Here is a 15,164-nt window from a genome sequence, read left to right on the forward strand (position 1 = left end):
CAGCAAGTTGACTATATCTGCACAATACCATTCTATACCACTGTATCAAGAATCAGAGGGTATGCTATAGTCTCAGTCCTCAGAAGTCATTTCATCCAGTCCTGAATTCTTCTAGTGTTTTTTTAAATCAGCACTTCTCAAACTTTTTGGTCTCAAGACCACTTTATACTCTTAAAAATTATTGAGATCTTCCTCCTCCAAAAGCTTTTGTTTACATGGGTTATTTCTATCAATATTTATTGTATTAACAATTAAATCATCTTAGTATTTTTATTAAAATAGATTTGACTACTTGAAAGGGTCTTCTAGGGGTTCCTAGACCTACTTTGAAAAGTAGTGTTTTAAATTATGGTGGTTATCATGCAAATTATTCTCCCAGAATTTCTTACATCACTTTACATATATTCATAGGGATCTTCCCAAGTTTCTTGGAATGTTTCATATAGGTCTTTTTTATATGCAAAATAATATCTCATTATATTTATAAAACATTATTTATTCAATCCTTCCCTAGTTGGTGAGCATCCACTTTAAGGATTTAGGATTTAAGAAGAATTGTCTAAGATATTTTTTCATATATATATATGAGGGTTTTTTAAAATATCTTTGAAGTATATACCTAATGATGGTTCCTCTAAGTCCTAAGATTTCTTAATACAATGTCTTGACCTCTCCTTTGTCCCATTACACTTTATATTATATTTATTGTGCTCTCTTCTCTTCCTTCATTGGATTGCAAGCTTCTTGGAATCATAGAAAGTGTTGTCTCATTTTTGCTATGATGAGTGTTACATTTAGTAAATTTTAATGAATTGTGTGTTAACTTGAATTGAATTAGATATTGCATACTTCTCCAAATATTCCCCCAGACAAAGAAACCTCTAGGACCATGAATCACCATCATTGTCAAACCTCTATGCAGAGAGCATTAGCTTTGGTTTCTCCAAGTCTATGAGTCTGGAAGAGAGAAAATAGGGCAAAGATTCAGATGTCAAAGTTGGGCTCATCTTTTCCATTAACTCAATTCATAGATTTTGGGGCTGATGGTGGGGAAGGAAAAGATACATGGAACAGGGATGAAATCATAAAATATAGAAGTTAAAAGACTCTGAGACATTTAGTCCATGTCCATTCATCAAAACTAAGACTTAAGGAAACGAATTTGCCTAACAGCATATAGGGAGTAGGTAGCAAAGTCAGGATTTGAACTCAGGTGTGATCCTTTGAATTGAAAACTACTGTTTTCTCTACTGTACAATTTTAGCTGACATTACATCACTTAAATTCTCTAAACCACCCATCCCACATCTATAAAATTTTATGACTGATGGATATCTCCTTGCCTGTGACTTCAGGGGTAGAAAGTCTCTACAACTCACCTAAGAAGTGTCCCCCCACAATCCCTGCAAGACATCTAAATTGGCCTGATCCTAGAGCTATATAAGTGAAGACTCAGGATTCCCAAAGAAAGATAGGTGTGACCATCATTAATTAAATCCTGAGAGCATCTTTTCACAAAATTATTATGAACTCCTTCCTCTTCCTGCCATGATCTCCTTCACAAAGCTTTCTGGTAACATACTGGTCCTTTCTTTTCCTTATCTGGATATGTTAGTTTCTGTCCTAATTTTGGAGGTGCCAGTTGCTGTCCTAGTCAAGGAGGTAGATAATAACCTAGTTCCTTTACCATGCTGCTCTTCCTAAGCCTCAACAGTTTTTTTTTATATTTTCATTTATACCATATGTCCTTACCTTGAAACAGACCAAATAAAGGGGCATATTACTTTCTTCAGTGGATCAAAACAATTTGTAAGTTCTAAAGTATCATGGCAGTTATGATTATCCACTGATCCATCTAAAAACATTTCTCATTTAATCTCCCCTCCTCCAATTGTTCTTCTGTTTGTAAGGGGTGATGTGACCTTTAGTAAGATATGGTTAATCCTCATATCCCAAGTGGAACAAGAAAGAAGGGGAAGAAATAAGTGAGCATTCTCCATCCTCAAGAAGGTTCAGAAAGAACCTGGGGAAAAGGCAGGAGTGAGAGACAAGAACAGCTGTAAACTAAAGCCACATGTGATGTTCCCCAGCTCATGCCACCATCTTCTTCTGTGGGTATACCACTGCTGCCAACACTCAAGAAGTTGTATGGGCAACTAATTTTGCTAGCAATAGACCCTTTGTTCTCTTTTTCATGAGTATACAAGGACATTTATACACATCAAATAACATCCGATGGAATGGGTCCTAAGAGTCAGATTCAGATTGCTGCAGGGGAGGGTAAGTCCTGAGTGTAAAATGGGCTTCTGGACACAGAGAATGGGACAGTACGGTATGTTTCCATTATTTCAAATTTCCTGTTCCACAATGTGATGATTTTATGTCCTTGTTTACAAAAAGTGTTAGAACAGGAGGTGGGGCTGGTAAAAACTATCTGTCCTCCTTCTTGCTGGTATTGTCTGGAAAACATTCTGACAGAAATATTGCTCACATGGACCAATGTGCCCCATCCCCAATTAGCACCAATGATACAACATTGGATAGCTAGTGAATCCCTCAGAAGATCAGATCTATGAGAGACTTTCAAATTTTAGAACATAGATGGAGTTGGAATAACCCTTGTCAATCCAATCCCCTCATTTTCCAGGAAAAAAAACTAAAGTCAAAACAAAAGAGGAAGTCTTTACCTTATCACATGTCATTCTGAGAGTCAAGAGAAGAACCAAGATTGAGATTAAAGTTTCCAGACTTTGGTTCTTTCTGCTATGCCATGAACTCATCAGTCTTGCCATGAAACAAGGATGGAAAATGTGAAGCAGGAAACTACTGAGATGGAGATGAACAATTTTTGAGGTATGAATATTTGTGCAACCTACTTCAAAGAGTGGTTATGAGAAAAGTACTTTATATCCCTTAAAAACTTTGGAAATGGGAATTAATGATATTATAATCTGATAAGCAAAATATTTAGGCATGGAAAAAACACTGAGCTTGAAGTCACAGAACCTGTGCAATGTTGGAAAAGTCACTTTCCATTTCTGGGGTTCTTCCACTATGAATTCCAGCTGTTCCTCCCTAATTGATTTCCTATCACATTCACCACAGCAGCCATTCCAAAATTACTTCTCTCCTAACCTCTCTTCCCTTTCCCCATCCATTAAGCTTCTCTACTCACATTTCACCAAAACAATAGAAGGTATTCAGTAATAGTCCCTTTCTCCTCTTTTACTCATCTCATGTGCCTGTGACATCACCATTCTCCTTAGTCTGTAATAAGGAGGTAGCTCTTCTGCTTGTCTTTCCCTGCAAGGTTTATCCTCTGTCGTTACATCTTCTTCAGCAGATTACTCCATCATTCTTCTCTCTCCTCTCTCTTTTTCTCTTCTTCAGTCTTTCCTATATACTCATTTCTTTCCTGATGCCTAAAAATACCCAAGGTTTTCCCATCTTAAAAAAAAATTCTTAGGGGCAGCTAGGTGGCACAGTGGATAGAGCACCGGCCCTGGAGTCAGGAGTACCTGAGTTCAAATCCAGCTTCAGACACTTAATAACTACCTAGCTGTGTGGTCTTGGGCAAGCCACTTAACCCCATTGCCTTGCAAAAACTAAAAAAAAATTCTTCTCGAGTTCTTTCCACAACCATCACCTATTATTCTATATCTTTCCTTCCCTTCTTAGCTAAACTCATTGAAAAAGTCATCTATAATTGATGACTCTATCTCCTCTTTCACTCCCTTATAAGTTCTCTAAGGTCCATCTTCTGATTGCACCATTCATCTGAAAATGCTCTCTCCAACATTATCAATAATGTCTTAATTGCCAGATCTAATGACCTCTTCTGAGACCTCATCCTTCTTGACCTCTCTAGAATTTATCACTTGACCACCTCATTCTGGATCCATTTCTCTCTTGATTCTCCTTTTACCTATATTTTTTCAGTTTCTTTTGCTAGCTCTTCATTTAGATCACTCTCATTAGTTGTTGTCTCTCCTTAAACTAGATCCTGGACCTTTTCTTATTTTCTTTCTGTAGTCTCTTCACTTATTGATCTCACCAGTTTCCAATGGTTCAATTATTATCTCTATAGAGATGACTGTCTGGTATCTATCCTTCCCTATTACCACTTTCCTTTTAGAGATCTCAAATTAGATATCCTATAGAATCCTCAAATTCAACACATCCAAAATAGAAAATATCTAAGGGCACCACCATCTTTCTAGTCATCCAGTTTTGCAGCTTCAGTATTATCCTCATCTCCACTGTCTTGCAATTTTTTTCTCTGTTGCCCTTTCCCTCCATTCATCCAGCCACACCATTCTAATTCATCCTGATATATTGCACTGGTTGGTACCTATGCTTGGAAAGCTCCCTACTCTCCCAAACCTTCCACTCTTGTAATCCCTGACTTCCTTTAAGGCTTTGCTCAAATACCACCTCCTCTAGGAGACGTTTCTTAGTTCTCCCCCCACTCCCTGCCAGCTACTAATTCCATCTTCTCTAAAGTATCTTCCAGCCTCTTTGTATTTTTGTTATGTTCCAATTTATATATGTTGTCTGCTATATTAGAATATAATCTCCATGAAGGCAGAGTTCATTTTTGTTTTGTTCTTTATATTTCCAATACTGAGCCTAACGCTTGTCATAAAGTGAGTATTTCATGAATTATTTTTGATTTGGTTGACTGGTTGTTTGAACCTAATAGCTAAACCTCTCTGAATCTCAGTTTCATCATCTAAAATTGATGGGAATAAACTATGTGATTTCTGAGGTTCCTTTCATCTCCAAAGCTTAAGGTTTTTAATAACCTCCCCACCAACTGCCATTAAATGTTCCTTTGTTCCATGAAAAGGGAATATTACCTACAAGAAAAAAATATGGGGTACTCCAGAAGTACCAACCCCAGAGATTCATTTCAACAAATATTCATTCAGAATGCCTGTTAATGTATAGGACTTTATGCAAAGTACTGGGTATAAATCCAAAAATGAAAAACAATCTTGTCTCTAACTTCAAAGACAGGAAAGAGAGATAAGAACTCTCTTTACACTCTCCTCAAAAAAGATTACAGTGTGAGAGGATAACTATGAAACAAGTTAGAATATAGTTAATTATATAGGAAAGTCCCAAAAGAGGGACCTCAAACCTGGGAAATGAAGAATAACTTATAGCCAAAGCAACACAGAGGTGGCCACAAACTGGATCTTGAAGGAAGATTTCACCAAAAGAGGCATGAAGGAGTATTATTCCTGTCTGGGGGTCAATATACACAAAGACATAGAATTTGAAGAAGTTTAACATGAAGGGAATAATCAAAAATAGGGCTAATATCAGAGTAGCTCCATCAATTATCATTCCTTACAAGTAATTACCTTGCTTGCCAAGGACACTTTTTGTCAAACCAAATAATCTGAACCTAGTGTGAACCCGGGTCTGGGTACCTTCTTGAATCAATCAAAACATTTCTGTGAAAGACTGAATTTTTGTAACTAAAGAAGCTGTCTCAGAAGGGGTTGGTTGAGGGAAGATTATGAGGACCAAGTCTATAAGTAGAGATTGGAACAAGTCTGGTATTTCAAGCCTACCTCTGAAGAGTGAAGGGAGGACTGAGTTGAGGAAATAAGGGATACAACAAGGAGAGCAAGTGACTACAGAAATCCCAAAGAAGAAAACCCAAGTTGAGGGGAGTCACAAGCAAAACTTAGCCCTTTCCCCAACTCCCCTTTCCATTACTTGTCTATCCAAACACAAAGCTATAATTTGTTGGGACTTGTTTTTTAACCTAAATGTTTCCATTTGTGCTTCAACCAGTTAGCCAGGGACTAACTAGAGACTGATTTAAAATCAAGTGAGGCAGAGAATTTGAGGTGTCAGATATTTTTTTCTAACTGGGATCTCAGAGTGATTGTGACTAAATTCAGAAATTATTTCCTAAAATAAACTTTTTAAATATGAAGAGTAGGGAGAACCAAATGAACTTTAGGGACCATCATATCACACCTTAGAGGCATGCCTGACCCTTTGTGATCCTATTTGGGGTTTTCTGGCAGAAATGATGCTACCTCCTCTAGCTCATTTTACAGATGAAAAAACTGAGGCAAACAAGGTTTAAGTGACTTGCCCAAGGTCACAGAGCTAGTAAGTGTCTAGAAAGATGAGCCTTCCTGACTCCAGATCTGGTTTTCTATCCATTTCACATTACTACCTTGACCCTAGACTTAAAATAAGCTAATTATTGTAGCAGTTTTTAGACTAGAAAGGTAGGACATAGTAATGCCAGACTCTTGAATGATGAACTTAGAAGCTTAGACTTTATTTAATAGGGAAGGAAAGAAAACTTTTGGTGGTGATTTTAGTTATGGAATCATTCCCTAAAAAAGATTGGTATTACTAGTACAGCTATGATAAACTCTAGCCAAGGGAACCATTTAGGAGAACACATTAAAAGTCTGGGTAAAAAGAGGAAAATGGGAAAAGGTTAAATAGGATGGTGTCAGTGAAAGCAGAAGAGATAGAACAAATGTGAGAAAAGTTGTGGAAGTAGGATCAATAGATTTAGCAACTAATGGTGGGAGGAGCGGACATGACAGGTTGGTGATGGCTGCCTCTCCACATAGATACAAAGAAGTGAGTTAGTAAAATGATAATGAGGAACTAGAAAGACTATGCCAAAGGCCCTTTACATTCCATTGAAGACCTGGATTTTTTTATATGACTGTTGAAGGCAAAAGGAAAATCAAAAAAAAGAAAGACAGCTGCAATTCAGGTAATTCCAGGAAAAAGGAGAATTCTTCAACTCCTATCTCTCCTCTATTTCCTCTGTCAAAAAGAATTCTGTCTAAATAAGGAGAGCTTTTAACAAAAGTAGTTCAGAAAGAATTAAAACTTGAAATAAGTAAGGAAAGGGTATAAAAGAAACTAGCTTACCTCAATGAGTATAAGTCACCTGGAAAACTACATCCTAGGATAATAAAGAGCTGACAAAAGTGATTACTAAGCTATTATCACTGATCTTTGAAAAACTGGAGAATAAGAGATATGCTTCACAACAGGAAAAGAGCAAATATTATCTCATTTTTCAAAAAGAGGTTGGATTCTTTGAACTAAAGACTAGTGACTTGACTTAGATTCCTGGAAAATAGAAATCTAAAAGGTGTGGTTTGTGAACCTTTAGAAAGATTAGGTTAGATTTGTTTAGGTTGTTTAGGTTGATTAAAAATACTTCAGAATTTATGATTATTTTTTCATTGAGTGTTCTCTAGAATTCTTTCATGAATCCATGTAGTCCTGGTAGGTTCTTAATGTGAAAGTTCATAATTGTCCTATTCAATTAATTTTTTTCTGATATCAGTTTATTTATATTATCTGTTGTTTTTTAAACAATTTTATATTTTATTGCTTTCTTGTGTTTATTGGCATACAATTATATGCAATATTTTCTAATAATTTTATTTTAGTTTCATTATTCATTATGATTTCAACCTTTTTTAAATTTTCCAACAGTTTTCCAATGTGTGCTCTTTATTTTGATAATTTAGTCATCTCAGATATTTTTCAAAACTAACAGTTCTTTCAATGAGACATATTTGACCAATGTTCCAAATCAAGGAATGATAACGCAGAGAGTAGACCAATAATATTAACAAATGTAAAAGATGTGTGATTTCTTTTGTGTATGGAAACTCTACCAACACAAAAGATCATTTATAATATAGTAGATTAAATCTGGGTTATTGCTTAAGGTACCAAAAAATTAAATGACTTATCCAAGGTCATATAGTTAATAAGTGTGATATTCTAGCACACTTGCTTCTACATTCTATCTCCTAATTGGTTTTTCATGCTTAATTGAATATCAATGCAAAATATCAAAAATACAACAATATTTAAAAATCTTATTCAATATAATCAATTAGGATTTGTTCCAAGAAGGCAAAGAGAGATTAACAGTCATAATAATTAGTATAATAATCATACCCTATCCATAGATGCTCTTGTTAAACTATGGCACCAATTTATGAGGGTTTTAGAAATCCTAAGAAAGTATTAGAAATGGAAACGATTTTTTCTTTACATGATATATCACCTATGGATCACTCATGGGTAAATGATTATCTAGGTTAATAAACTGACATCTTCACAAGGTTGTAAGGATCAAATGAGATATTTGTAAAGCATAATAATAATCCCTATCATATAGCCTCTGTTTAGTAAATGCTTGTCCCCTAATAGAATAAATAATAGATACTGGATCCACAGTGAGGGAGAACCCACTAACTAAGGAGGTAATTCATTCTTCCTTTGGATGGCTGCAGTGGTAAGCAAATGTTTCCTCATCCCAGGCCTAACTTTGCTTATTTGCAACTTTAAGCTATAGCTTCTGATGGGTTTTCTGAAGTAAAACAGAACAAACTTAATCCCTTCTCTCCAACTCCAAGGCTTCCTTTTTTTTAGGTTAAACATTCCTATTTCCTTCAGCACTTCCCTGAACATTTCTTCAAATGACCTTTCACCATTCTGGTCACCTTTTTAGAGAACTCCAATTTATCACTTGTCCTCCCTAAATTGCGGTATCCAGAACTGAACATAGTATTCTAGATGTAAGCCAGCTGTGGTAGTCTATCTAGCCCTGATGCTTCTCCTACCATAGGTGAGATTGCCTTTGTTTTTTTTCCCTTGAGACTTCTGCTGTATTTCCCATCCATGATATAGATATGGGGAACTCCAACAACTTGAATAGGATCATGAGAGGATAAATTTAGGACTTGAAGGGACATTAGAAATTATCATGTCCAACTCCATCATTTCACATTGCAAAGACCAATGAGGCCCAGAGAGATTAAGGAACAAATCACAGAGGTGATAAATAGCAATTATATAAATTATATAAATATATATAAATTATATAAAACAATTATATAAAACAAAGGAATTAGATTATGTAGTGTGTCCCAAAAAATCATAGGGCATAGGTTTTTGAGACACCCTGTATAAAAAAAATCCCACAAGTTCTGGGTTCAGTATCCCAACCTGCCCTACACTGGTAGTCTCCAAAGGACTACATCTTTCAGGGTTTTAGGAGTGGGCTCTTAAGGGGATGGGGTTTTTCTTTGATAGTACCTTTCACAAGCACCCACTGGGTGTGAGACCCTATAAGTATTCAGTTAATATCAATTAACCAATCACACTTAATTTGTATTTAGAAATGGTTGTTCCCTAAAGATAGTAAGAACAGTGAATACAAAGCTTTTTCCTTGTCCTATTAAATTTCTAGCTTTGCTATAATGGATCACTCAGAGCCTTAGGGTTCAGATGAACAACCCTTTTAATGAAAACATCCAATAACTCTCAGGAAAAAGGCAATCTACAAGATGGCTAAAAGCAGGTCAAGAAACTAAAAACAGTCAGTAAGGAGGTTCCAGGGGATCTCTGAAGCTCTCCCGTCAAAGTACTAAAACTGTTTTTATATTGCCCTTACCCTAAACCCTAAATCAATCTACATTGGAGCTAAATTAATTCAAACTGCTCCAGGTCTGCTATAGTAGATTTTTTCAATTACTAGAGCCTTAGTGTTTTTATGGGGGGAGGGGGGAGGGGGAGCAACTTAAGTCCCCCCAATTCACCTACATTCTAGGCCACAACACATTCCAGTGGGAGACACTCTGCCACAAGTCCAACAAGAGTCGAGGGTAAAGTGGGCTTAAACCCGGAATGAAACTGAGATTTCTTTTATTGTTTTGTTGATTGTCTGGGATTGAGAAAGGGTTGGAGAAATTGTTAAAAAATGCAAAATACACTTAAACTGCATTTTATTTATATACATATATATGTATATATACATATATGCATACATACATACAAAAATACACACACACACACACACAAACACACATATTTTCCCCTAGAGAGCCAGTTGTCCAGAATATCCTTAGCTAAAGCTTAGAGAATATACATGGAAAAGGAATCATCCCGAGTTACTAAGATTCCTTTTCTCCCCTATGTGGGATTCTCAGGCAGGTGGAGTTTCTGTTCAGGTACCTAACTTGTCCTCAGTTCCTAAAGCAGATGGATGCCATTGGACATTTGTTGTTCTGAGGAAACAGCCAGGACACATTCAAAATCTTCCAACTTTTGGAAGTTCACAAAGTCATCCTATGGTCAAAGAATAGGAGGAAAACACAAATGTTCTTTTCTTTACCTCTATGCCACTCACCAAGCAATTCTTTCTCAGGGATTTAGTCAAAACTACTTCAACAACCATGCTGACCTGCCACCCGAATATCCAGTTCTGAACTGGCTTCCTGGTTTATCCAAGCACTCAAGGAATGAGTCTCTTCAATCAATCCCAATAATTCCTGTTTAGCATCATTTCATCAGCTTTCACTTCAAAGTTCATTAAGAACTTTTTGAACTGAGTTCAATGCCTTTGATTGCTTAGTTGACTCAATAGAGATATTCTTACCGGGTTAAAGGTATCAGCATGGAGCATCTTGCTGATCACTCTAAGTGGTGTGAGGTAAGTGATTGATTCATTCTGTTGACCTCTACCCATACATAAAAATAAAAAAAAACTTTTGTTCAATTAAAAGGAATTGAATGAGAAAAAGGAAAAACAAATTTTGTTAAATATTGCATCAAATATTTCTGCTATATTCTTGATATCCAAAATCTATTAAGAAATTGAATGAAACTGATAAGAATAGAAACCATTCTGTAATAAATAAATTTTCATAGGATATAAGAGGTTTTTGAAAGAAGGAACAGAAATTATTAATAGTCTACTGAAAAAATATTCAAACTATCTGATAATCTGAGAAATTAAATTAAATTTAAAATGTCATAAAATTTAAATGCCCAGAACTTCTATCTTATTGGCAAAAATAATAAAAGACAACAAAATTCACTACTTGCCCAGCTTTGGTAACATAAGCATTTCAGTTCTGGTGGAATTGCAGATTAGGTCAATCTTCCAGGAAAAATATAAAAAAAGAGAGAATTTCAACTTAGCATAATGAATAGGTAAATGGAGTTGAAGTCAGAAAGAATTGAGTTCAAATTCCCCCAGTGCTTCCATATCTGTTTTTTTTCCTTCAGTGATTGAATGCTTATGATTTCAGAAACAAGATATCATAATCTCAGAATGCACCATGTGTCCCTTTAGCTTTCACCTCTAGAAGTCTCCTTTGGAGGTTTGGATTTGATTTAAGGAACTATCGTTATTGTTGCCTCTGGCCACCATGGATATGCTGCTGCTCATTGTAATGGGGGAAGGCATCACCACCTCACCATTCTCTGTGTTTTCTCCCCCCACCCTTTTTACAAAAAAAAAGGTTTACTTTTAAATATAAATTAAATTTAACATAATTCCAATATTGCCTTGTTTGTCTGTGTCCTCTTCTGAACTCCCTTCTGTTTCATTCTATATATTTTTAAAATATTGTATTAATGCTATTTTTCCTTTTAAAAAAATTTCTATCACCTCTTTGCATACAATTCTCTCCTCTCCTTCAAAAAAAAGCCATCCTCCATAACAAAAAATATATTTGCACATTGAGTGTCTGAAAATGAATGTCTCCAGGATGCTTTGTTCATGAGTCTTTTGGAGTCATTGTTGGTCATTGCATTGATCAGAGTTCTTAAATTTTTCAAAATTGTTTTACTTTAAAATAAAGTGAACAGGGGGCAACTAGGTGGCACAGGGGACAGAGCACCAGCCCTGGAGTCAGGAGTACTTAAGTTCAAATTCAGCCTCAGACACTTAATAATTACCTAGCTGTGTGGCCTTGGGCAAGCCACTTAACCACATTGCCTTGCAAAAAACCTAAAAAAATTAAATTAAAAAATAAAGTGACCATTATGAAAATTATTTTTGTTCTTCCTTTCTCTGAAACCATTCATTTTATCTTTCTTTTAACATAATAATATTCCAAAATATTCTAGTTCTAAGCTCCGAGAGCTTCTACTCTAGGAAGAAATATAATTTCTTGAGTGTCTCATTAAAAACTTGGGATCCTTCAGTCCAAGTCTTGCCAAAAAGATGTTACATTATGAATATAAAATTTTATTTAATGAGAGTAAGAGCAATGTGTGGTCTCTTTGACCCAGTGATCCATTATTGGAATTCTATCTCAAGAAGGTTATTTACAGGAGAAAAAAAAAAACTTATCCATATAAAGATTTTTCCAGTAGCACTATCAATATTAGAAAAAATATATTATTGAATGATACTCAGTGATTGGATAATGATTAAACAAATCATTGTATATGAATGTAAAGGAGCATTATTATAACATAAGAAATGATGGATAGGAAGGATTCAAAGAATATGAAAAGACTCATATGAGGTGATATTAAATTAAGAAAGTATAATTAAGAGAATAATATATACCAATGGTATATAAAATAGAATACAATACAATAGAAACTTATCCCTGCTAGTGTAAATTGACTTATAAAACTATAATTAATGTTACCTGGATTGTATTGTATTTTTATTTATTTTCTTAAACATTTCTCAATTACATTAAATCTGGTTCAGGCTGTACTCTCTAGTCTTGCCTGCTAGAAGTAGCCTGCTGGCTGTTTGACACCACTGATATTTACCTTTCTTACAGCTTTGTAGTTAAACACAATTAATAATATATGCTAAATATACGGAAGAGGAGTTCAAAGGATCACAAAAACAAAGCTGATGGGACAACTATTATATTAAAGTTTACACACATATTTTTGAGATTGGCATTAACAATCACTAAAATAACAGTTTTTATAGATGCTTGTAGGATCATTGACAGTCCTTTAGTTTTTGTTTTATCTTGTGAACTTGCTTTTTTCATTTTCTTTTCCTATAATCTTGTCATGCACTTTGATTTTAGGGTAGTGGCATGTTCTACCATAGCAACTCTCAAAGAACATTGACTAGGTTTGGATGATAAACTAGGAAAAAATAATGGCTTTGAAATCAGAGGACTTGTGATCATAGTTTGCCCCCTCTAGCTATACAATTTTGGGAAAATTATTTAATCTCTATGAAGAGATTGAACCAGATGGCTTCTAAGGTCCTTTCCATTACTAAATCTATGATCTTTAAAATAGGGAGTTGTTTAAAGGAGATTTGTAGTACAATGGGAAGAACACTAACTCTGGGAAACTGGGAAACTGGGAAAAGTAACTTGTCCTCCAACACATATTAACTTTCTAACTTTGGGCAAGATTCTATGTCAGTTTCTTCAGTTATAAAATGAAAAATTTGGTTCTTCTAGCACCAAATCTAGGTTCCTGCCCTGGAAGCTCCCTAAACTAATGAAGTCAATGATTCAGATAAAAAAAGTCATAGAGAGTTTGTGCTCTGTGTTACTAGAAGGAATAGCTACATCACTGAAAACATCCTTGGAGTTTTGAAGATGAGCTTGTTTAGATATTTGAACACCTTTACTTGTTGATGGAAGTTAAAGGAGCTTTGATTTTCATCTCTTCTATTTATTATTAATGAGATTGGACTTTTTAAAAATAATTATTTTATTTTACTTTATTTTTATCTGGGTTTCCCTTTTTAGTAAACTATTCATGATTCCATAGCTATTAACTATGTATGCATATGCACATATATCTATGTGTACATGCATGAACATATATACACACAAATACCTACATTGCTCACATACATGCATGACTTGTGGTATATGTACATGTATGTGTGTGTCTGTGAATACACATGCATATTTTTGCATGTGAATTTATATATTTATGTGAACATATTTAAACTAAAGAAATCAGGCCAAGTTCACCTAATTTCCTTAGCTATCAAGTTTACTAGACTAGATCAAGGAAATTCTCTAGATGTTATGCACTTAAGTTTCAGCAAGATATGTGATATCTTGTGATATTCATGTAGGAAAAAGGGAATTAAGGGTAACCTGAATTATAGCCTATTTAAGTGGGCTATATTTGTCCTGTACAATTATACTAGCTTCCCAATTAACTGTCCTGCTTCTACTCTCTTCTCCCTCAAAATCATCTGGCCCAAAAGAATGGTGAGTAAAAAATGTTTTAATCTGGGGAAAAATGTCTCAAATGGGACATACCAGGAGACAGCATTAGATCTCTTTGCAAATCCTGGTTCTGACAGAGGATAACCATCATGACTAATGGCTAATATTTAAATAGCACTTTAAGTTTTCAAATCACTTTACATGTGTTATTTCATTGAATTATCATTATAAGTTTGCTAAGTATATAGTATAGATGCCACATTTATCTCCATTTTTACAACTAGGGAAAGTGACTTCAAGAGGTTAAAAGGCTTGCCTTAGGATCTTAGAGTTTATAAGGGTCCAAGGAAAGATCAAAAATCAGGTTTTTCAGACTCTTAAATCAATCCTTTATTCACTGCTTCATGGAACTGCCAACTGATTGTGTGAGCATTGAAGACAGGTCATTCCTTCTCACTGAAGTTCATTTTTATCATCTGTCATATGGGGATAACCATCCTTGAATACTAGCTCCCTCTCAGGGCTATTATAAGGAAAGTACTTTTCTTTCAAAAGTATAGCTTCATTGTCAAATTTGCAGATGATATAACATGCTAGACAACAGAGTACAGTTTCAAAAAGATTTCAACTGGATAAAATGATGAGTCTAAAAGATGGACTCTAATATGTTAAAATCGAATAGAAATTAACATAAACTCCAACTTTCAGGTTCAAAATTGAAATGGAGAAGGGATAGATCATACAAAGGAAAAAACTTGGAGATTTTAGTGAATTTTAAAGTCAGTATGAATTCAAACCTGATATGGAAGTCAAAATTGTTTAAAACTTTAAGAAGGGTTTTATTTTTCAGTATTTCATTGTATTCATGAGATAATATGGTACAGTGGAAAGAATTCTGAACCTGGAATCTGGGAGAAAACTGGATTTGAATCTTTCCTCAGATATGTATTAATTATATGATCTGGATAAGTAATTTTAAAATAATTTATTCAAAAACTATTAAGGACATCTTAAGGTTCTTAATTAAATTAATTAAAATTGAAAAACAACCCCTGCCCACTAGGAGTTTATATTCTCCTACAATATACAGCAGATAAAATAGATAAACAAATGCAAGATCACTTGTGGAGAGAGAATATTAACAGTAAAGACTTCACTGAGAAGGGTATACCTAAT

At 34.8% G+C, this 15,164-nt stretch overlaps 1 long non-coding RNA gene across 5 annotated transcripts in view; it reads left to right on the forward strand.

Moving 5' to 3' along the window:
- LOC141506374 (uncharacterized) overlaps positions 1 to 15,164 on the forward strand; it is a 339,756-nt gene that overhangs the window by 129,822 nt on the left and 194,770 nt on the right. For 4 of the 5 annotated variants that reach the window (XR_012473828.1, XR_012473827.1, XR_012473830.1 and 1 more), the window contains exon 3: positions 2,648 to 2,853. This is a non-coding gene — a long non-coding RNA (uncharacterized LOC141506374). Of the gene's footprint in view, positions 1 to 2,647; positions 2,854 to 10,228; positions 10,514 to 15,164 lie in introns of all 5 variants that reach the window. The other variant, XR_012473829.1, reaches the window with a different exon arrangement.

Source organism: Macrotis lagotis, chromosome 1 (assembly GCF_037893015.1).
Source record: "Macrotis lagotis isolate mMagLag1 chromosome 1, bilby.v1.9.chrom.fasta, whole genome shotgun sequence".
In the NCBI taxonomy this organism is placed as follows: Eukaryota; Metazoa; Chordata; class Mammalia; order Peramelemorphia; family Peramelidae; genus Macrotis; species Macrotis lagotis.